We start from the raw sequence: 19702 nt of genomic DNA, 5'->3' as shown, positions 1-19702 counted from the left end.
AGCCCTCACCGGGTAGATCTCTGGCACCCAGGTAAAGCCAAATCCTGAGCATGCTAGCGCTAGTATCACAGAGAGAGATATAGAGGGTTCAAGAGCTGCTGTCTTGATAAAGGTTTGAAACGGCTAGTGCCTGAGAGTGTCTGACTTTCAGTTATGACTGATTGTGAGAGGGGAAGATGAAGTTTTTCTATACCCAGCATGCCTTGCGATATACTTAGGCAAATGAGGTGAGAGCCCGACCAATCCCATGCTACTCTGCTGAATGCTCCTCATCTGCATAAAGAGAACACTTTCCCAAAGCAGCAGAGTGGCGCAGCGGAAGCGTGCTGGGCCCATAACCCAGAGGTCGATGGATCGAAACCATCCTCTGCTAGTTTTGCTTGATTTTTCTTCCAAGGACCAAGCTGTCATTTTAAGGCTGCCAGCAAGTAAAAGCGCAAGCTTGTGCCAGCTATGGTAGAAACGACTTCTGAACTATCTGTGTCTGCTGAAATACAAGAGAGGGATCGTCAAAGGGATCCACCCTGTACCTTGAAAGTAAAGACACACAATAATAAGCATAAATGACTGGTGGGACCTTCAAACACTTTTCTGGGCATGCTTTGAATATCATTCTTCCCTTTTTGTTCTGCTCTTATCTATCTCCTGGGCATTTCCTGGAATGTTCTCTCTTTCTTTTCCCTGCTTTGCTTCCCATGCTGCCTCTATATGTTCATATCCATTATTTGTACTGCTGCTTACCATTCTTCTCTTCTTCACAGCTTTGTCCTTGGTTTCAATCCCAGTTCCTTACAATCTGCTAAAACCTTTCTACTGCTTCTCATGTTGGTATCTAAACCAAATGCACCATTGAAGCTGGTGCAAGATAGACATTGAACTCAGGGTCGTAATGTTGAGAACCGAGCTTGCACAGATCAGAGGGCGTTGGTGGTATAGTGGTGAGCATAGCTGCCTTCCAAGCAGTTGACCCGGGTTCGATTCCCGGCCAACGCAGTACCAATTCTTATATATTCTACAATCAGGATATATTTTAATGCAACATGTCACAAAATGGAAATATCATGAACAGATTAATCAGCCCTTATATAAAAAATAAACAAATATGTAGGCAAGCATCTCGATCGCCCCTTCAGCTATACTCATTGTCCTACTATATGATAAGTTTCATAAAGCAGAGTCACCACTCACATGAGCTGGTAATAAATATGTTACAGTGGGAAGACAATGAACGGGCTGAGGCCCGACCACACATTATAACTAAAGCATCTCTATGTTAAAAAGCATTCCTAGGTAATGTCTAGCCTCTGAAAAAAATATGTAAAATCCATCCATAAATCTGGCAAAAGTCCCCAATATTTTGGGCATACTTGTGCTCTCACCTGAATGTAGCGCCACCTTGTAGGCGCCGAAGGTAACTGCGGCTCACAAAATGTTTTATCAGAAGGCAAGTTGAGAGGAATCCAAGAGGCAGATGTCCTTGGAAAGAGCCTCTGACTGCAGCAGGAAGGATGGATGCTTCAAATTTGCACAGTTTCCTGCCCATCGTCCTCTCACGTCCCGAACGCCCACGTCACTCCCCTGAATGCTCCTCATCTGCATAAAGAGAACACTCTGAAAAAGGAGCAGAGTGGCGCAGCGGAAGCGTGCTGGGCCCATAACCCAGAGGTCGATGGATCGAAACCATCCTCTGCTAATTTTGCTTGATTTTTCTTCCAAGGACCAAGCTGTCATTTCCACGCTGCCGGAAAGGAAAAGCGCAAGCTTGTGCCAGCTAAGTGATATAAGACTTCTCAACTATCTGTGTCTGCTGAAATACAAGAGAGGGAGTGTCAAAGGATCCACCCTGTACTTTGAAAGTAAAGACACACAATAATAAGCATACATGACTGGTGGGACCTTCAAACACTTTTCTGTGCAGGCTTTGAATTTCATTCTTCCCTTTTTGTTCTGCTCTTATCTATCTCCTGGGCATTTCATGGAATGTTCTCTCTTTCTCTTCCCTGCTTTGCTTCCCTTGCTGCCTCTATATGTTTTATATATATATTAATTGTACTGCTGCTTTCCATTCTTCTCTTCTGCACAGCTTTGTCCTTGGTTTTAATCCCCAGTTCCTTACCCTCTGCAAATAACGTTCTACTGCTTTTCATGTTGGTATCTAAACCAAATGCACCATTGAAGCTGGTGCAAGATAGTCATTGATCTCTGAGTCATAATATTTAGAACCGAGAGCGCAAATGTCAGAGGGCGTTGGTGGTATAGTGGTGAGCATAGCTGCTTCCCAAGCAGTTGACCCGGGTTCGATTCCCGGCCAACGCAATGCAAATACTTATATATTCTGCAAGCAGGATATACTTTAATTCAACATTTCACAAAATGGAAATATCATGAACAGATTAATCAGCCATATATAAAGAAATAAACAAATACGTAGGCAAACCTCTCGATCGCCCCTTCTGCTACATTCATTGTCCTGATATATGATAAGTTTCATAAAGCAGAGTCACCACTCACATGTGCTGGTAATAAATATGTTACAGTGGGCAGACATTATAACTCTAGCATCTCTATGTTAGAAAGCATTTCTAGGCAATATCTAGCCTCTGAAAAAAATATACAAGATCCACCGATAAATCTGTCAAAAGTCCTTAACATTTTGTGCATACTTGTGCTCTCACCTGCATGTAGCGCCACCTTGTAGCTGTCGAAGGTAACTGCGGCTCACAAAATGTTTTATCAGAAGGCAAGTTGAGAGGAATCCAAGAGGCAGATGTCCATGGAAAGAGCGTCTCACTGCAGCAGGAAGGTTGGATGATTCAAATTTGCATAGTTTCCTGTCCAACGTCCACTCACGTCCCGAACGCTCCCAAACGCTCAAAAGCCTCAGCCCTCACCGGGTAGATCTCTGGCACCCAGGTAAAGCCAAATCCTGAGCATGCTAGCGCTAGTATCACAGAGAGAGATATAGAGGGTTCAAGAGCTGCTGTCTTGATAAAGGTTTGAAACGGCTAGTGCCTGAGAGTGTCTGACTTTCAGTTATGACTGATTGTGAGAGGGGAAGATGAAGTTTTTCTATACCCAGCATGCCTTGCGATATACTTAGGCAAATGAGGTGAGAGCCCGACCAATCCCATGCTACTCTGCTGAATGCTCCTCATCTGCATAAAGAGAACACTTTCCCAAAGCAGCAGAGTGGCGCAGCGGAAGCGTGCTGGGCCCATAACCCAGAGGTCGATGGATCGAAACCATCCTCTGCTAGTTTTGCTTGATTTTTCTTCCAAGGACCAAGCTGTCATTTTAAGGCTGCCAGCAAGGAAAAGCGCAAGCTTGTGCCAGCTATGGTAGAAACGACTTCTGAACTATCTGTGTCTGCTGAAATACAAGAGAGGGATCGTCAAAGGGATCCACCCTGTACCTTGAAAGTAAAGACACACAATAATAAGCATAAATGACTGGTGGGACCTTCAAACACTTTTCTGGGCATGCTTTGAATATCATTCTTCCCTTTTTGTTCTGCTCTTATCTATCTCCTGGGCATTTCCTGGAATGTTCTCTCTTTCTTTCCCCTGCTTTGCTTCCCATGCTGCCTCTATATGTTCATATCCATTATTTGTACTGCTGCTTACCATTCTTCTCTTCTTCACAGCTTTGTCCTTGGTTTCAATCCCAGTTCCTTACAATCTGCTAAAACCTTTCTACTGCTTCTCATGTTGGTATCTAAACCAAATGCACCATTGAAGCTGGTGCAAGATAGACATTGAACTCAGGGTCGTAATGTTGAGAACCGAGCTTGCACAGATCAGAGGGCGTTGGTGGTATAGTGGTGAGCATAGCTGCCTTCCAAGCAGTTGACCCGGGTTCGATTCCCGGCCAACGCAGTACCAATTCTTATATATTCTACAATCAGGATATATTTTAATGCAACATGTCACAAAATGGAAATATCATGAACAGATTAATCAGCCCTTATATAAAAAATAAACAAATATGTAGGCAAGCATCTCGATCGCCCCTTCAGCTATACTCATTGTCCTACTATATGATAAGTTTCATAAAGCAGAGTCACCACTCACATGAGCTGGTAATAAATATGTTACAGTGGGAAGACAATGAACGGGCTGAGGCCCGACCACACATTATAACTAAAGCATCTCTATGTTAAAAAGCATTCCTAGGTAATGTCTAGCCTCTGAAAAAAATATGTAAAATCCATCCATAAATCTGGCAAAAGTCCCCAATATTTTGGGCATACTTGTGCTCTCACCTGAATGTAGCGCCACCTTGTAGGCGCCGAAGGTAACTGCGGCTCACAAAATGTTTTATCAGAAGGCAAGTTGAGAGGAATCCAAGAGGCAGATGTCCTTGGAAAGAGCCTCTGACTGCAGCAGGAAGGATGGATGCTTCAAATTTGCACAGTTTCCTGCCCATCGTCCTCTCACGTCCCGAACGCCCACGTCACTCCCCTGAATGCTCCTCATCTGCATAAAGAGAACACTCTGAAAAAGGAGCAGAGTGGCGCAGCGGAAGCGTGCTGGGCCCATAACCCAGAGGTCGATGGATCGAAACCATCCTCTGCTAATTTTGCTTGATTTTTCTTCCAAGGACCAAGCTGTCATTTCCACGCTGCCGGAAAGGAAAAGCGCAAGCTTGTGCCAGCTAAGTGATATAAGACTTCTCAACTATCTGTGTCTGCTGAAATACAAGAGAGGGAGTGTCAAAGGATCCACCCTGTACTTTGAAAGTAAAGACACACAATAATAAGCATACATGACTGGTGGGACCTTCAAACACTTTTCTGTGCAGGCTTTGAATTTCATTCTTCCCTTTTTGTTCTGCTCTTATCTATCTCCTGGGCATTTCATGGAATGTTCTCTCTTTCTCTTCCCTGCTTTGCTTCCCTTGCTGCCTCTATATGTTTTATATATATATTAATTGTACTGCTGCTTTCCATTCTTCTCTTCTGCACAGCTTTGTCCTTGGTTTTAATCCCCAGTTCCTTACCCTCTGCAAATAACGTTCTACTGCTTTTCATGTTGGTATCTAAACCAAATGCACCATTGAAGCTGGTGCAAGATAGTCATTGATCTCTGAGTCATAATATTTAGAACCGAGAGCGCAAATGTCAGAGGGCGTTGGTGGTATAGTGGTGAGCATAGCTGCTTCCCAAGCAGTTGACCCGGGTTCGATTCACGGCCAACGCAATGCAAATACTTAGATATTCTGCAAGCAGGATATACTTTAATTCAACATTTCACAAAATGGAAATATCATGAACAGATTAATCAGCCATATATAAAGAAATAAACAAATACGTAGGCAAACCTCTCGATCGCCCCTTCTGCTACATTCATTGTCCTAATATATGATAAGTTTCATAAAGCAGAGTCACCACTCACATGTGCTGGTAATAAATATGTTACAGTGGGCAGACATTATAACTCTAGCATCTCTATGTTAGAAAGCATTTCTAGGCAATATCTAGCCTCTGAAAAAAATATACAAGATCCACCGATAAATCTGTCAAAAGTCCTTAACATTTTGTGCATACTTGTGCTCTCACCTGCATGTAGCGCCACCTTGTAGCTGTCGAAGGTAACTGCGGCTCACAAAATGTTTTATCAGAAGGCAAGTTGAGAGGAATCCAAGAGGCAGATGTCCATGGAAAGAGCGTCTCACTGCAGCAGGAAGGTTGGATGATTCAAATTTGCATAGTTTCCTGTCCAACGTCCACAACGCTCCCAAACGCTCAAAAGCCTCACACCGGGCAAGCCCTCACCGGGTAGATCTCTGGCACCCAGGTAAAGCCAAATCCTGAGCATGCTAGCGCTAGTATCACAGAGAGAGATATAGAGGGTTCAAGAGCTGCTGTCTTGATAAAGGTTTGAAACGGCTAGTGCCTGAGAGTGTCTGACTTTCAGTTATGACTGATTGTGAGAGGGGAAGATGAAGTTTTTCTATACCCAGCATGCCTTGCGATATACTTAGGCAAATGAGGTGAGAGCCCGACCAATCCCATGCTACTCTGCTGAATGCTCCTCATCTGCATAAAGAGAACACTTTCCCAAAGCAGCAGAGTGGCGCAGCGGAAGCGTGCTGGGCCCATAACCCAGAGGTCGATGGATCGAAACCATCCTCTGCTAGTTTTGCTTGATTTTTCTTCCAAGGACCAAGCTGTCATTTTAAGGCTGCCAGCAAGGAAAAGCGCAAGCTTGTGCCAGCTATGGTAGAAACGACTTCTGAACTATCTGTGTCTGCTGAAATACAAGAGAGGGATCGTCAAAGGGATCCACCCTGTACCTTGAAAGTAAAGACACACAATAATAAGCATAAATGACTGGTGGGACCTTCAAACACTTTTCTGGGCATGCTTTGAATATCATTCTTCCCTTTTTGTTCTGCTCTTATCTATCTCCTGGGCATTTCCTGGAATGTTCTCTCTTTCTTTCCCCTGCTTTGCTTCCCATGCTGCCTCTATATGTTCATATCCATTATTTGTACTGCTGCTTACCATTCTTCTCTTCTTCACAGCTTTGTCCTTGGTTTCAATCCCAGTTCCTTACAATCTGCTAAAACCTTTCTACTGCTTCTCATGTTGGTATCTAAACCAAATGCACCATTGAAGCTGGTGCAAGATAGACATTGAACTCAGGGTCGTAATGTTGAGAACCGAGCGTGCACAGATCAGAGGGCGTTGGTGGTATAGTGGTGAGCATAGCTGCCTTCCAAGCAGTTGACCCGGGTTCGATTCCCGGCCAACGCAGTACCAATTCTTATATATTCTACAATCAGGATATATTTTAATGCAACATGTCACAAAATGGAAATATCATGAACAGATTAATCAGCCCTTATATAAAAAATAAACAAATATGTAGGCAAGCATCTCGATCGCCCCTTCAGCTATACTCATTGTCCTACTATATGATAAGTTTCATAAAGCAGAGTCACCACTCACATGAGCTGGTAATAAATATGTTACAGTGGGAAGACAATGAACGGGCTGAGGCCCGACCACACATTATAACTAAAGCATCTCTATGTTAAAAAGCATTCCTAGGTAATGTCTAGCCTCTGAAAAAAATATGTAAAATCCATCCATAAATCTGGCAAAAGTCCCCAATATTTTGGGCATACTTGTGCTCTCACCTGAATGTAGCGCCACCTTGTAGGCGCCGAAGGTAACTGCGGCTCACAAAATGTTTTATCAGAAGGCAAGTTGAGAGGAATCCAAGAGGCAGATGTCCTTGGAAAGAGCCTCTGACTGCAGCAGGAAGGATGGATGCTTCAAATTTGCACAGTTTCCTGCCCATCGTCCTCTCACGTCCCGAACGCCCACGTCACTCCCCTGAATGCTCCTCATCTGCATAAAGAGAACACTCTGAAAAAGGAGCAGAGTGGCGCAGCGGAAGCGTGCTGGGCCCATAACCCAGAGGTCGATGGATCGAAACCATCCTCTGCTAATTTTGCTTGATTTTTCTTCCAAGGACCAAGCTGTCATTTCCACGCTGCCGGAAAGGAAAAGCGCAAGCTTGTGCCAGCTAAGTGATATAAGACTTCTCAACTATCTGTGTCTGCTGAAATACAAGAGAGGGAGTGTCAAAGGATCCACCCTGTACTTTGAAAGTAAAGACACACAATAATAAGCATACATGACTGGTGGGACCTTCAAACACTTTTCTGTGCAGGCTTTGAATTTCATTCTTCCCTTTTTGTTCTGCTCTTATCTATCTCCTGGGCATTTCATGGAATGTTCTCTCTTTCTCTTCCCTGCTTTGCTTCCCTTGCTGCCTCTATATGTTTTATATATATATTAATTGTACTGCTGCTTTCCATTCTTCTCTTCTGCACAGCTTTGTCCTTGGTTTTAATCCCCAGTTCCTTACCCTCTGCAAATAACGTTCTACTGCTTTTCATGTTGGTATCTAAACCAAATGCACCATTGAAGCTGGTGCAAGATAGTCATTGATCTCTGAGTCATAATATTTAGAACCGAGAGCGCAAATGTCAGAGGGCGTTGGTGGTATAGTGGTGAGCATAGCTGCTTCCCAAGCAGTTGACCCGGGTTCGATTCCCGGCCAACGCAATGCAAATACTTAGATATTCTGCAAGCAGGATATACTTTAATTCAACATTTCACAAAATGGAAATATCATGAACAGATTAATCAGCCATATATAAAGAAATAAACAAATACGTAGGCAAACCTCTCGATCGCCCCTTCTGCTACATTCATTGTCCTAATATATGATAAGTTTCATAAAGCAGAGTCACCACTCACATGTGCTGGTAATAAATATGTTACAGTGGGCAGACATTATAACTCTAGCATCTCTATGTTAGAAAGCATTTCTAGGCAATATCTAGCCTCTGAAAAAAATATACAAGATCCACCGATAAATCTGTCAAAAGTCCTTAACATTTTGTGCATACTTGTGCTCTCACCTGCATGTAGTGCCACCTTGTAGCTGTCGAAGGTAACTGCGGCTCACAAAATGTTTTATCAGAAGGCAAGTTGAGAGGAATCCAAGAGGCAGATGTCCATGGAAAGAGCGTCTCACTGCAGCAGGAAGGTTGGATGATTCAAATTTGCATAGTTTCCTGTCCAACGTCCACTCACGTCCCGAACGCTCCCAAACGCTCAAAAGCCTCACACCGGGCAAGCCCTCACCGGGTAGATCTCTGGCACCCAGGTAAAGCCAAATCCTGAGCATGCTAGCGCTAGTATCACAGAGAGAGATATAGAGGGTTCAAGAGCTGCTGTCTTGATAAAGGTTTGAAACGGCTAGTGCCTGAGAGTGTCTGACTTTCAGTTATGACTGATTGTGAGAGGGGAAGATTAAGTTTTTCTATACCCAGCATGCCTTGCGATATACTTAGGCAAATGAGGTGAGAGCCCGACCAATCCCATGCTACTCTGCTGAATGCTCCTCATCTGCATAAAGAGAACACTTTCCCAAAGCAGCAGAGTGGCGCAGCGGAAGCGTGCTGGGCCCATAACCCAGAGGTCGATGGATCGAAACCATCCTCTGCTAGTTTTGCTTGATTTTTCTTCCAAGGACCAAGCTGTCATTTTAAGGCTGCCAGCAAGGAAAAGCGCAAGCTTGTGCCAGCTATGGTAGAAACGACTTCTGAACTATCTGTGTCTGCTGAAATACAAGAGAGGGATCGTCAAAGGGATCCACCCTGTACCTTGAAAGTAAAGACACACAATAATAAGCATAAATGACTGGTGGGACCTTCAAACACTTTTCTGGGCATGCTTTGAATATCATTCTTCCCTTTTTGTTCTGCTCTTATCTATCTCCTGGGCATTTCCTGGAATGTTCTCTCTTTCTTTCCCCTGCTTTGCTTCCCATGCTGCCTCTATATGTTCATATCCATTATTTGTACTGCTGCTTACCATTCTTCTCTTCTTCACAGCTTTGTCCTTGGTTTCAATCCCAGTTCCTTACAATCTGCTAAAACCTTTCTACTGCTTCTCATGTTGGTATCTAAACCAAATGCACCATTGAAGCTGGTGCAAGATAGACATTGAACTCAGGGTCGTAATGTTGAGAACCGAGATTGCACAGATCAGAGGGCGTTGGTGGTATAGTGGTGAGCATAGCTGCCTTCCAAGCAGTTGACCCGGGTTCGATTCCCGGCCAACGCAGTACCAATTCTTATATATTCTGCAATCAGGATATATTTTAATGCAACATGTCACAAAATGGAAATATCATGAACAGATTAATCAGCCATTATATAAAAAATAAACAAATATGTAGGCAAGCATCTCGATCGCCCCTTCTGCTATACTCATTGTCCTACTATATGATAAGTTTCATAAAGCAGAGTCACCACTCACATGAGCTGGTAATAAATATGTTACAGTGGGAAGACAATGAACGGGCTGAGGCCCGACCACACATTATAACTAAAGCATCTCTATGTTAAAAAGCATTCCTAGGTAATGTCTAGCCTCTGAAAAAAATATGTAAAATCCATCGATAAATCTGGCAAAAGTCCCCAATATTTTGGGCATACTTGTGCTCTCACCTGAATGTAGCGCCACCTTGTAGGCGCCGAAGGTAACTGCGGCTCACAAAATGTTTTATCAGAAGGCAAGTTGAGAGGAATCCAAGAGGCAGATGTCCTTGGAAAGAGCCTCTGACTGCAGCAGGAAGGATGGATGCTTCAAATTTGCACAGTTTCCTGCCCATCGTCCTCTCACGTCCCGAACGCCCACGTCACTCCCCTGAATGCTCCTCATCTGCATAAAGAGAACACTCTGAAAAAGGAGCAGAGTGGCGCAGCGGAAGCGTGCTGGGCCCATAACCCAGAGGTCGATGGATCGAAACCATCCTCTGCTAATTTTGCTTGATTTTTCTTCCAAGGACCAAGCTGTCATTTCCACGCTGCCGGAAAGGAAAAGCGCAAGCTTGTGCCAGCTAAGTGATATAAGACTTCTCAACTATCTGTGTCTGCTGAAATACAAGAGAGGGAGTGTCAAAGGATCCACCCTGTACTTTGAAAGTAAAGACACACAATAATAAGCATACATGACTGGTGGGACCTTCAAACACTTTTCTGTGCAGGCTTTGAATTTCATTCTTCCCTTTTTGTTCTGCTCTTATCTATCTCCTGGGCATTTCATGGAATGTTCTCTCTTTCTCTTCCCTGCTTTGCTTCCCTTGCTGCCTCTATATGTTTTATATATATATTAATTGTACTGCTGCTTTCCATTCTTCTCTTCTGCACAGCTTTGTCCTTGGTTTTAATCCCCAGTTCCTTACCCTCTGCAAATAACGTTCTACTGCTTTTCATGTTGGTATCTAAACCAAATGCACCATTGAAGCTGGTGCAAGATAGTCATTGATCTCTGAGTCATAATATTTAGAACCGAGAGCGCAAATGTCAGAGGGCGTTGGTGGTATAGTGGTGAGCATAGCTGCTTCCCAAGCAGTTGACCCGGGTTCGATTCCCGGCCAACGCAATGCAAATACTTATATATTCTGCAAGCAGGATATACTTTAATTCAACATTTCACAAAATGGAAATATCATGAACAGATTAATCAGCCATATATAAAGAAATAAACAAATACGTAGGCAAACCTCTCGATCGCCCCTTCTGCTACATTCATTGTCCTGATATATGATAAGTTTCATAAAGCAGAGTCACCACTCACATGTGCTGGTAATAAATATGTTACAGTGGGCAGACATTATAACTCTAGCATCTCTATGTTAGAAAGCATTTCTAGGCAATATCTAGCCTCTGAAAAAAATATACAAGATCCACCGATAAATCTGTCAAAAGTCCTTAACATTTTGTGCATACTTGTGCTCTCACCTGCATGTAGCGCCACCTTGTAGCTGTCGAAGGTAACTGCGGCTCACAAAATGTTTTATCAGAAGGCAAGTTGAGAGGAATCCAAGAGGCAGATGTCCATGGAAAGAGCGTCTCACTGCAGCAGGAAGGTTGGATGATTCAAATTTGCATAGTTTCCTGTCCAACGTCCACTCACGTCCCGAACGCTCCCAAACGCTCAAAAGCCTCAGCCCTCACCGGGTAGATCTCTGGCACCCAGGTAAAGCCAAATCCTGAGCATGCTAGCGCTAGTATCACAGAGAGAGATATAGAGGGTTCAAGAGCTGCTGTCTTGATAAAGGTTTGAAACGGCTAGTGCCTGAGAGTGTCTGACTTTCAGTTATGACTGATTGTGAGAGGGGAAGATGAAGTTTTTCTATACCCAGCATGCCTTGCGATATACTTAGGCAAATGAGGTGAGAGCCCGACCAATCCCATGCTACTCTGCTGAATGCTCCTCATCTGCATAAAGAGAACACTTTCCCAAAGCAGCAGAGTGGCGCAGCGGAAGCGTGCTGGGCCCATAACCCAGAGGTCGATGGATCGAAACCATCCTCTGCTAGTTTTGCTTGATTTTTCTTCCAAGGACCAAGCTGTCATTTTAAGGCTGCCAGCAAGGAAAAGCGCAAGCTTGTGCCAGCTATGGTAGAAACGACTTCTGAACTATCTGTGTCTGCTGAAATACAAGAGAGGGATCGTCAAAGGGATCCACCCTGTACCTTGAAAGTAAAGACACACAATAATAAGCATAAATGACTGGTGGGACCTTCAAACACTTTTCTGGGCATGCTTTGAATATCATTCTTCCCTTTTTGTTCTGCTCTTATCTATCTCCTGGGCATTTCCTGGAATGTTCTCTCTTTCTTTCCCCTGCTTTGCTTCCCATGCTGCCTCTATATGTTCATATCCATTATTTGTACTGCTGCTTACCATTCTTCTCTTCTTCACAGCTTTGTCCTTGGTTTCAATCCCAGTTCCTTACAATCTGCTAAAACCTTTCTACTGCTTCTCATGTTGGTATCTAAACCAAATGCACCATTGAAGCTGGTGCAAGATAGACATTGAACTCAGGGTCGTAATGTTGAGAACCGAGCTTGCACAGACCAGAGGGCGTTGGTGGTATAGTGGTGAGCATAGCTGCCTTCCAAGCAGTTGACCCGGGTTCGATTCCCGGCCAACGCAGTACCAATTCTTATATATTCTACAATCAGGATATATTTTAATGCAACATGTCACAAAATGGAAATATCATGAACAGATTAATCAGCCCTTATATAAAAAATAAACAAATATGTAGGCAAGCATCTCGATCGCCCCTTCAGCTATACTCATTGTCCTACTATATGATAAGTTTCATAAAGCAGAGTCACCACTCACATGAGCTGGTAATAAATATGTTACAGTGGGAAGACAATGAACGGGCTGAGGCCCGACCACACATTATAACTAAAGCATCTCTATGTTAAAAAGCATTCCTAGGTAATGTCTAGCCTCTGAAAAAAATATGTAAAATCCATCCATAAATCTGGCAAAAGTCCCCAATATTTTGGGCATACTTGTGCTCTCACCTGAATGTAGCGCCACCTTGTAGGCGCCGAAGGTAACTGCGGCTCACAAAATGTTTTATCAGAAGGCAAGTTGAGAGGAATCCAAGAGGCAGATGTCCTTGGAAAGAGCCTCTGACTGCAGCAGGAAGGATGGATGCTTCAAATTTGCACAGTTTCCTGCCCATCGTCCTCTCACGTCCCGAACGCCCACGTCACTCCCCTGAATGCTCCTCATCTGCATAAAGAGAACACTCTGAAAAAGGAGCAGAGTGGCGCAGCGGAAGCGTGCTGGGCCCATAACCCAGAGGTCGATGGATCGAAACCATCCTCTGCTAATTTTGCTTGATTTTTCTTCCAAGGACCAAGCTGTCATTTCCACGCTGCCGGAAAGGAAAAGCGCAAGCTTGTGCCAGCTAAGTGATATAAGACTTCTCAACTATCTGTGTCTGCTGAAATACAAGAGAGGGAGTGTCAAAGGATCCACCCTGTACTTTGAAAGTAAAGACACACAATAATAAGCATACATGACTGGTGGGACCTTCAAACACTTTTCTGTGCAGGCTTTGAATTTCATTCTTCCCTTTTTGTTCTGCTCTTATCTATCTCCTGGGCATTTCATGGAATGTTCTCTCTTTCTCTTCCCTGCTTTGCTTCCCTTGCTGCCTCTATATGTTTTATATATATATTAATTGTACTGCTGCTTTCCATTCTTCTCTTCTGCACAGCTTTGTCCTTGGTTTTAATCCCCAGTTCCTTACCCTCTGCAAATAACGTTCTACTGCTTTTCATGTTGGTATCTAAACCAAATGCACCATTGAAGCTGGTGCAAGATAGTCATTGATCTCTGAGTCATAATATTTAGAACCGAGAGCGCAAATGTCAGAGGGCGTTGGTGGTATAGTGGTGAGCATAGCTGCTTCCCAAGCAGTTGACCCGGGTTCGATTCCCGGCCAACGCAATGCAAATACTTATATATTCTGCAAGCAGGATATACTTTAATTCAACATTTCACAAAATGGAAATATCATGAACAGATTAATCAGCCATATATAAAGAAATAAACAAATACGTAGGCAAACCTCTCGATCGCCCCTTCTGCTACATTCATTGTCCTGATATATGATAAGTTTCATAAAGCAGAGTCACCACTCACATGTGCTGGTAATAAATATGTTACAGTGGGCAGACATTATAACTCTAGCATCTCTATGTTAGAAAGCATTTCTAGGCAATATCTAGCCTCTGAAAAAAATATACAAGATCCACCGATAAATCTGTCAAAAGTCCTTAACATTTTGTGCATACTTGTGCTCTCACCTGCATGTAGCGCCACCTTGTAGCTGTCGAAGGTAACTGCGGCTCACAAAATGTTTTATCAGAAGGCAAGTTGAGAGGAATCCAAGAGGCAGATGTCCATGGAAAGAGCGTCTCACTGCAGCAGGAAGGTTGGATGATTCAAATTTGCATAGTTTCCTGTCCAACGTCCACTCACGTCCCGAACGCTCCCAAACGCTCAAAAGCCTCAGCCCTCACCGGGTAGATCTCTGGCACCCAGGTAAAGCCAAATCCTGAGCATGCTAGCGCTAGTATCACAGAGAGAGATATAGAGGGTTCAAGAGCTGCTGTCTTGATAAAGGTTTGAAACGGCTAGTGCCTGAGAGTGTCTGACTTTCAGTTATGACTGATTGTGAGAGGGGAAGATGAAGTTTTTCTATACCCAGCATGCCTTGCGATATACTTAGGCAAATGAGGTGAGAGCCCGACCAATCCCATGCTACTCTGCTGAATGCTCCTCATCTGCATAAAGAGAACACTTTCCCAAAGCAGCAGAGTGGCGCAGCGGAAGCGTGCTGGGCCCATAACCCAGAGGTCGATGGATCGAAACCATCCTCTGCTAGTTTTGCTTGATTTTTCTTCCAAGGACCAAGCTGTCATTTTAAGGCTGCCAGCAAGGAAAAGCGCAAGCTTGTGCCAGCTATGGTAGAAACGACTTCTGAACTATCTGTGTCTGCTGAAATACAAGAGAGGGATCGTCAAAGGGATCCACCCTGTACCTTGAAAGTAAAGACACACAATAATAAGCATAAATGACTGGTGGGACCTTCAAACACTTTTCTGGGCATGCTTTGAATATCATTCTTCCCTTTTTGTTCTGCTCTTATCTATCTCCTGGGCATTTCCTGGAATGTTCTCTCTTTCTTTCCCCTGCTTTGCTTCCCATGCTGCCTCTATATGTTCATATCCATTATTTGTACTGCTGCTTACCATTCTTCTCTTCTTCACAGCTTTGTCCTTGGTTTCAATCCCAGTTCCTTACAATCTGCTAAAACCTTTCTACTGCTTCTCATGTTGGTATCTAAACCAAATGCACCATTGAAGCTGGTGCAAGATAGACATTGAACTCAGGGTCGTAATGTTGAGAACCGAGCTTGCACAGATCAGAGGGCGTTGGTGGTATAGTGGTGAGCATAGCTGCCTTCCAAGCAGTTGACCCGGGTTCGATTCCCGGCCAACGCAGTACCAATTCTTATATATTCTACAATCAGGATATATTTTAATGCAACATGTCACAAAATGGAAATATCATGAACAGATTAATCAGCCCTTATATAAAAAATAAACAAATATGTAGGCAAGCATCTCGATCGCCCCTTCAGCTATACTCATTGTCCTACTATATGATAAGTTTCATAAAGCAGAGTCACCACTCACATGAGCTGGTAATAAATATGTTACAGTGGGAAGACAATGAACGGGCTGAGGCCCGACCACACATTATAACTAAAGCATCTCTATGTTAAAAAGCATTCCTAGGTAATGTCTAGCCTCTGAAAAAAATATGTAAAATCCATCGATAAATCTGGCAAAAGTCCCCAATATTTTGGGCATACTTGTGCTCTCACCTGAATGTAGCGCCACCTTGTAGGCGCCGAAGGTAACTGCGGCTCACAAAATGTTTTATCAGAAGGCAAGTTGAGAGGAATCCAAGAGGCAGATGTCCTTGGAAAGAGCCTCTGACTGCAGCAGGAAGGATGGATGCTTCAAATTTGCACAGTTTCCTGCCCATCGTCCTCTCACGTCCCGAACGCCCACGTCACTCCCCTGAATGCTCCTCATCTGCATAAAGAGAACACTCTGAAAAAGGAGCAGAGTGGCGCAGCGGAAGCGTGCTGGGCCCATAACCCAGAGGTCGATGGATCGAAACCATCCTCTGCTAATTTTGCTTGATTTTTCTTCCAAGGACCAAGCTGTCATTTCCACGCTGCCGGAAAGGAAAAGCGCAAGCTTGTGCCAGCTAAGTGATATAAGACTTCTCAACTATCTGTGTCTGCTGAAATACAAGAGAGGGAGTGTCAAAGGATCCACCCTGTACTTTGAAAGTAAAGACACACAATAATAAGCATACATGACTGGTGGGACCTTCAAACACTTTTCTGTGCAGGCTTTGAATTTCATTCTTCCCTTTTTGTTCTGCTCTTATCTATCTCCTGGGCATTTCATGGAATGTTCTCTCTTTCTCTTCCCTGCTTTGCTTCCCTTGCTGCCTCTATATGTTTTATATATATATTAATTGTACTGCTGCTTTCCATTCTTCTCTTCTGCACAGCTTTGTCCTTGGTTTTAATCCCCAGTTCCTTACCCTCTGCAAATAACGTTCTACTGCTTTTCATGTTGGTATCTAAACCAAATGCACCATTGAAGCTGGTGCAAGATAGTCATTGATCTCTGAGTCATAATATTTAGAACCGAGAGCGCAAATGTCAGAGGGCGTTGGTGGTATAGTGGTGAGCATAGCTGCTTCCCAAGCAGTTGACCCGGGTTCGATTCCCGGCCAACGCAATGCAAATACTTATATATTCTGCAAGCAGGATATACTTTAATTCAACATTTCACAAAATGGAAATATCATGAACAGATTAATCAGCCATATATAAAGAAATAAACAAATACGTAGGCAAACCTCTCGATCGCCCCTTCTGCTACATTCATTGTCCTGATATATGATAAGTTTCATAAAGCAGAGTCACCACTCACATGTGCTGGTAATAAATATGTTACAGTGGGCAGACATTATAACTCTAGCATCTCTATGTTAGAAAGCATTTCTAGGCAATATCTAGCCTCTGAAAAAAATATACAAGATCCACCGATAAATCTGTCAAAAGTCCTTAACATTTTGTGCATACTTGTGCTCTCACCTGCATGTAGCGCCACCTTGTAGCTGTCGAAGGTAACTGCGGCTCACAAAATGTTTTATCAGAAGGCAAGTTGAGAGGAATCCAAGAGGCAGATGTCCATGGAAAGAGCGTCTCACTGCAGCAGGAAGGTTGGATGATTCAAATTTGCATAGTTTCCTGTCCAACGTCCACTCACGTCCCGAACGCTCCCAAACGCTCAAAAGCCTCAGCCCTCACCGGGTAGATCTCTGGCACCCAGGTAAAGCCAAATCCTGAGCATGCTAGCGCTAGTATCACAGAGAGAGATATAGAGGGTTCAAGAGCTGCTGTCTTGATAAAGGTTTGAAACGGCTAGTGCCTGAGAGTGTCTGACTTTCAGTTATGACTGATTGTGAGAGGGGAAGATGAAGTTTTTCTATACCCAGCATGCCTTGCGATATACTTAGGCAAATGAGGTGAGAGCCCGACCAATCCCATGCTACTCTGCTGAATGCTCCTCATCTGCATAAAGAGAACACTTTCCCAAAGCAGCAGAGTGGCGCAGCGGAAGCGTGCTGGGCCCATAACCCAGAGGTCGATGGATCGAAACCATCCTCTGCTAGTTTTGCTTGATTTTTCTTCCAAGGACCAAGCTGTCATTTTAAGGCTGCCAGCAAGGAAAAGCGCAAGCTTGTGCCAGCTATGGTAGAAACGACTTCTGAACTATCTGTGTCTGCTGAAATACAAGAGAGGGATCGTCAAAGGGATCCACCCTGTACCTTGAAAGTAAAGACACACAATAATAAGCATAAATGACTGGTGGGACCTTCAAACACTTTTCTGGGCATGCTTTGAATATCATTCTTCCCTTTTTGTTCTGCTCTTATCTATCTCCTGGGCATTTCCTGGAATGTTCTCTCTTTCTTTCCCCTGCTTTGCTTCCCATGCTGCCTCTATATGTTCATATCCATTATTTGTACTGCTGCTTACCATTCTTCTCTTCTTCACAGCTTTGTCCTTGGTTTCAATCCCAGTTCCTTACAATCTGCTAAAACCTTTCTACTGCTTCTCATGTTGGTATCTAAACCAAATGCACCATTGAAGCTGGTGCAAGATAGACATTGAACTCAGGGTCGTAATGTTGAGAACCGAGCTTGCACAGATCAGAGGGCGTTGGTGGTATAGTGGTGAGCATAGCTGCCTTCCAAGCAGTTGACCCGGGTTCGATTCCCGGCCAACGCAGTACCAATTCTTATATATTCTACAATCAGGATATATTTTAATGCAACATGTCACAAAATGGAAATATCATGAACAGATTAATCAGCCCTTATATAAAAAATAAACAAATATGTAGGCAAGCATCTCGATCGCCCCTTCAGCTATACTCATTGTCCTACTATATGATAAGTTTCATAAAGCAGAGTCACCACTCACATGAGCTGGTAATAAATATGTTACAGTGGGAAGACAATGAACGGGCTGAGGCCCGACCACACATTATAACTAAAGCATCTCTATGTTAAAAAGCATTCCTAGGTAATGTCTAGCCTCTGAAAAAAATATGTAAAATCCATCCATAAATCTGGCAAAAGTCCCCAATATTTTGGGCATACTTGTGCTCTCACCTGAATGTAGCGCCACCTTGTAGGCGCCGAAGGTAACTGCGGCTCACAAAATGTTTTATCAGAAGGCAAGTTGAGAGGAATCCAAGAGGCAGATGTCCTTGGAAAGAGCCTCTGACTGCAGCAGGAAGGATGGATGCTTCAAATTTGCACAGTTTCCTGCCCATCGTCCTCTCACGTCCCGAACGCCCACGTCACTCCCCTGAATGCTCCTCATCTGCATAAAGAGAACACTCTGAAAAAGGAGCAGAGTGGCGCAGCGGAAGCGTGCTGGGCCCATAACCCAGAGGTCGATGGATCGAAACCATCCTCTGCTAATTTTGCTTGATTTTTCTTCCAAGGACCAAGCTGTCATTTCCACGCTGCCGGAAAGGAAAAGCGCAAGCTTGTGCCAGCTAAGTGATATAAGACTTCTCAACTATCTGTGTCTGCTGAAATACAAGAGAGGGAGTGTCAAAGGATCCACCCTGTACTTTGAAAGTAAAGACACACAATAATAAGCATACATGACTGGTGGGACCTTCAAACACTTTTCTGTGCAGGCTTTGAATTTCATTCTTCCCTTTTTGTTCTGCTCTTATCTATCTCCTGGGCATTTCATGGAATGTTCTCTCTTTCTCTTCCCTGCTTTGCTTCCCTTGCTGCCTCTATATGTTTTATATATATATTAATTGTACTGCTGCTTTCCATTCTTCTCTTCTGCACAGCTTTGTCCTTGGTTTTAATCCCCAGTTCCTTACCCTCTGCAAATAACGTTCTACTGCTTTTCATGTTGGTATCTAAACCAAATGCACCATTGAAGCTGGTGCAAGATAGTCATTGATCTCTGAGTCATAATATTTAGAACCGAGAGCGCAAATGTCAGAGGGCGTTGGTGGTATAGTGGTGAGCATAGCTGCTTCCCAAGCAGTTGACCCGGGTTCGATTCCCGGCCAACGCAATGCAAATACTTATATATTCTGCAAGCAGGATATACTTTAATTCAACATTTCACAAAATGGAAATATCATGAACAGATTAATCA

The 19702-nt window shown here is 43.7% G+C and overlaps 28 non-coding genes across 28 annotated transcripts; all 28 read left to right on the top strand.

The window, feature by feature from the left end:
* Window positions 1–301: 301 nt before the first annotated feature.
* On the top strand, window positions 302–373 carry TRNAM-CAU (transfer RNA methionine (anticodon CAU)). The gene has a single exon. It is a non-coding gene; the product is annotated as a tRNA-Met (tRNA).
* Window positions 374–921: 548 nt separating this feature from the next.
* TRNAG-UCC (transfer RNA glycine (anticodon UCC)) lies at window positions 922–993 on the top strand. The gene has a single exon. It is a non-coding gene; the product is annotated as a tRNA-Gly (tRNA).
* Window positions 994–1621: 628 nt separating this feature from the next.
* TRNAM-CAU (transfer RNA methionine (anticodon CAU)) lies at window positions 1622–1693 on the top strand. Its single transcript has one exon. It is a non-coding gene; the product is annotated as a tRNA-Met (tRNA).
* A 551-nt stretch (window positions 1694–2244) lies between these two features.
* TRNAG-CCC (transfer RNA glycine (anticodon CCC)) lies at window positions 2245–2316 on the top strand. The gene has a single exon. It is a non-coding gene; the product is annotated as a tRNA-Gly (tRNA).
* Window positions 2317–3183: 867 nt separating this feature from the next.
* TRNAM-CAU (transfer RNA methionine (anticodon CAU)) lies at window positions 3184–3255 on the top strand. Its single transcript has one exon. It is a non-coding gene; the product is annotated as a tRNA-Met (tRNA).
* Window positions 3256–3803: 548 nt separating this feature from the next.
* TRNAG-UCC (transfer RNA glycine (anticodon UCC)) lies at window positions 3804–3875 on the top strand. The gene has a single exon. It is a non-coding gene; the product is annotated as a tRNA-Gly (tRNA).
* Window positions 3876–4503: 628 nt separating this feature from the next.
* Window positions 4504–4575, top strand: TRNAM-CAU (transfer RNA methionine (anticodon CAU)). The gene has a single exon. It is a non-coding gene; the product is annotated as a tRNA-Met (tRNA).
* Window positions 4576–5126: 551 nt separating this feature from the next.
* TRNAG-CCC (transfer RNA glycine (anticodon CCC)) lies at window positions 5127–5198 on the top strand. The gene has a single exon. It is a non-coding gene; the product is annotated as a tRNA-Gly (tRNA).
* Window positions 5199–6065: 867 nt separating this feature from the next.
* TRNAM-CAU (transfer RNA methionine (anticodon CAU)) lies at window positions 6066–6137 on the top strand. The gene has a single exon. It is a non-coding gene; the product is annotated as a tRNA-Met (tRNA).
* Window positions 6138–6685: 548 nt separating this feature from the next.
* TRNAG-UCC (transfer RNA glycine (anticodon UCC)) lies at window positions 6686–6757 on the top strand. Its single transcript has one exon. It is a non-coding gene; the product is annotated as a tRNA-Gly (tRNA).
* Window positions 6758–7385: 628 nt separating this feature from the next.
* On the top strand, window positions 7386–7457 carry TRNAM-CAU (transfer RNA methionine (anticodon CAU)). The gene has a single exon. It is a non-coding gene; the product is annotated as a tRNA-Met (tRNA).
* A 551-nt stretch (window positions 7458–8008) lies between these two features.
* Window positions 8009–8080, top strand: TRNAG-CCC (transfer RNA glycine (anticodon CCC)). Its single transcript has one exon. It is a non-coding gene; the product is annotated as a tRNA-Gly (tRNA).
* Window positions 8081–8957: 877 nt separating this feature from the next.
* On the top strand, window positions 8958–9029 carry TRNAM-CAU (transfer RNA methionine (anticodon CAU)). Its single transcript has one exon. It is a non-coding gene; the product is annotated as a tRNA-Met (tRNA).
* A 548-nt stretch (window positions 9030–9577) lies between these two features.
* On the top strand, window positions 9578–9649 carry TRNAG-UCC (transfer RNA glycine (anticodon UCC)). The gene has a single exon. It is a non-coding gene; the product is annotated as a tRNA-Gly (tRNA).
* Window positions 9650–10277: 628 nt separating this feature from the next.
* Window positions 10278–10349, top strand: TRNAM-CAU (transfer RNA methionine (anticodon CAU)). Its single transcript has one exon. It is a non-coding gene; the product is annotated as a tRNA-Met (tRNA).
* A 551-nt stretch (window positions 10350–10900) lies between these two features.
* TRNAG-CCC (transfer RNA glycine (anticodon CCC)) lies at window positions 10901–10972 on the top strand. The gene has a single exon. It is a non-coding gene; the product is annotated as a tRNA-Gly (tRNA).
* Window positions 10973–11839: 867 nt separating this feature from the next.
* On the top strand, window positions 11840–11911 carry TRNAM-CAU (transfer RNA methionine (anticodon CAU)). Its single transcript has one exon. It is a non-coding gene; the product is annotated as a tRNA-Met (tRNA).
* A 548-nt stretch (window positions 11912–12459) lies between these two features.
* TRNAG-UCC (transfer RNA glycine (anticodon UCC)) lies at window positions 12460–12531 on the top strand. Its single transcript has one exon. It is a non-coding gene; the product is annotated as a tRNA-Gly (tRNA).
* A 628-nt stretch (window positions 12532–13159) lies between these two features.
* On the top strand, window positions 13160–13231 carry TRNAM-CAU (transfer RNA methionine (anticodon CAU)). The gene has a single exon. It is a non-coding gene; the product is annotated as a tRNA-Met (tRNA).
* Window positions 13232–13782: 551 nt separating this feature from the next.
* Window positions 13783–13854, top strand: TRNAG-CCC (transfer RNA glycine (anticodon CCC)). The gene has a single exon. It is a non-coding gene; the product is annotated as a tRNA-Gly (tRNA).
* An 867-nt stretch (window positions 13855–14721) lies between these two features.
* TRNAM-CAU (transfer RNA methionine (anticodon CAU)) lies at window positions 14722–14793 on the top strand. Its single transcript has one exon. It is a non-coding gene; the product is annotated as a tRNA-Met (tRNA).
* A 548-nt stretch (window positions 14794–15341) lies between these two features.
* TRNAG-UCC (transfer RNA glycine (anticodon UCC)) lies at window positions 15342–15413 on the top strand. Its single transcript has one exon. It is a non-coding gene; the product is annotated as a tRNA-Gly (tRNA).
* A 628-nt stretch (window positions 15414–16041) lies between these two features.
* Window positions 16042–16113, top strand: TRNAM-CAU (transfer RNA methionine (anticodon CAU)). The gene has a single exon. It is a non-coding gene; the product is annotated as a tRNA-Met (tRNA).
* Window positions 16114–16664: 551 nt separating this feature from the next.
* Window positions 16665–16736, top strand: TRNAG-CCC (transfer RNA glycine (anticodon CCC)). The gene has a single exon. It is a non-coding gene; the product is annotated as a tRNA-Gly (tRNA).
* Window positions 16737–17603: 867 nt separating this feature from the next.
* TRNAM-CAU (transfer RNA methionine (anticodon CAU)) lies at window positions 17604–17675 on the top strand. Its single transcript has one exon. It is a non-coding gene; the product is annotated as a tRNA-Met (tRNA).
* Window positions 17676–18223: 548 nt separating this feature from the next.
* On the top strand, window positions 18224–18295 carry TRNAG-UCC (transfer RNA glycine (anticodon UCC)). The gene has a single exon. It is a non-coding gene; the product is annotated as a tRNA-Gly (tRNA).
* Window positions 18296–18923: 628 nt separating this feature from the next.
* On the top strand, window positions 18924–18995 carry TRNAM-CAU (transfer RNA methionine (anticodon CAU)). The gene has a single exon. It is a non-coding gene; the product is annotated as a tRNA-Met (tRNA).
* A 551-nt stretch (window positions 18996–19546) lies between these two features.
* Window positions 19547–19618, top strand: TRNAG-CCC (transfer RNA glycine (anticodon CCC)). Its single transcript has one exon. It is a non-coding gene; the product is annotated as a tRNA-Gly (tRNA).
* The last annotated feature ends 84 nt before the right edge of the window (window positions 19619–19702 follow it).

Source organism: Lissotriton helveticus, unplaced genomic scaffold (genome assembly GCF_964261635.1).
Source record: "Lissotriton helveticus unplaced genomic scaffold, aLisHel1.1 SCAFFOLD_1115, whole genome shotgun sequence".
NCBI lineage: Eukaryota > Metazoa > Chordata > Amphibia > Caudata > Salamandridae > Lissotriton > Lissotriton helveticus.
The sequence above is the reverse complement of the archived record's forward strand: the minus strand, read 5'-3'. Positions and strand labels throughout refer to the sequence as shown.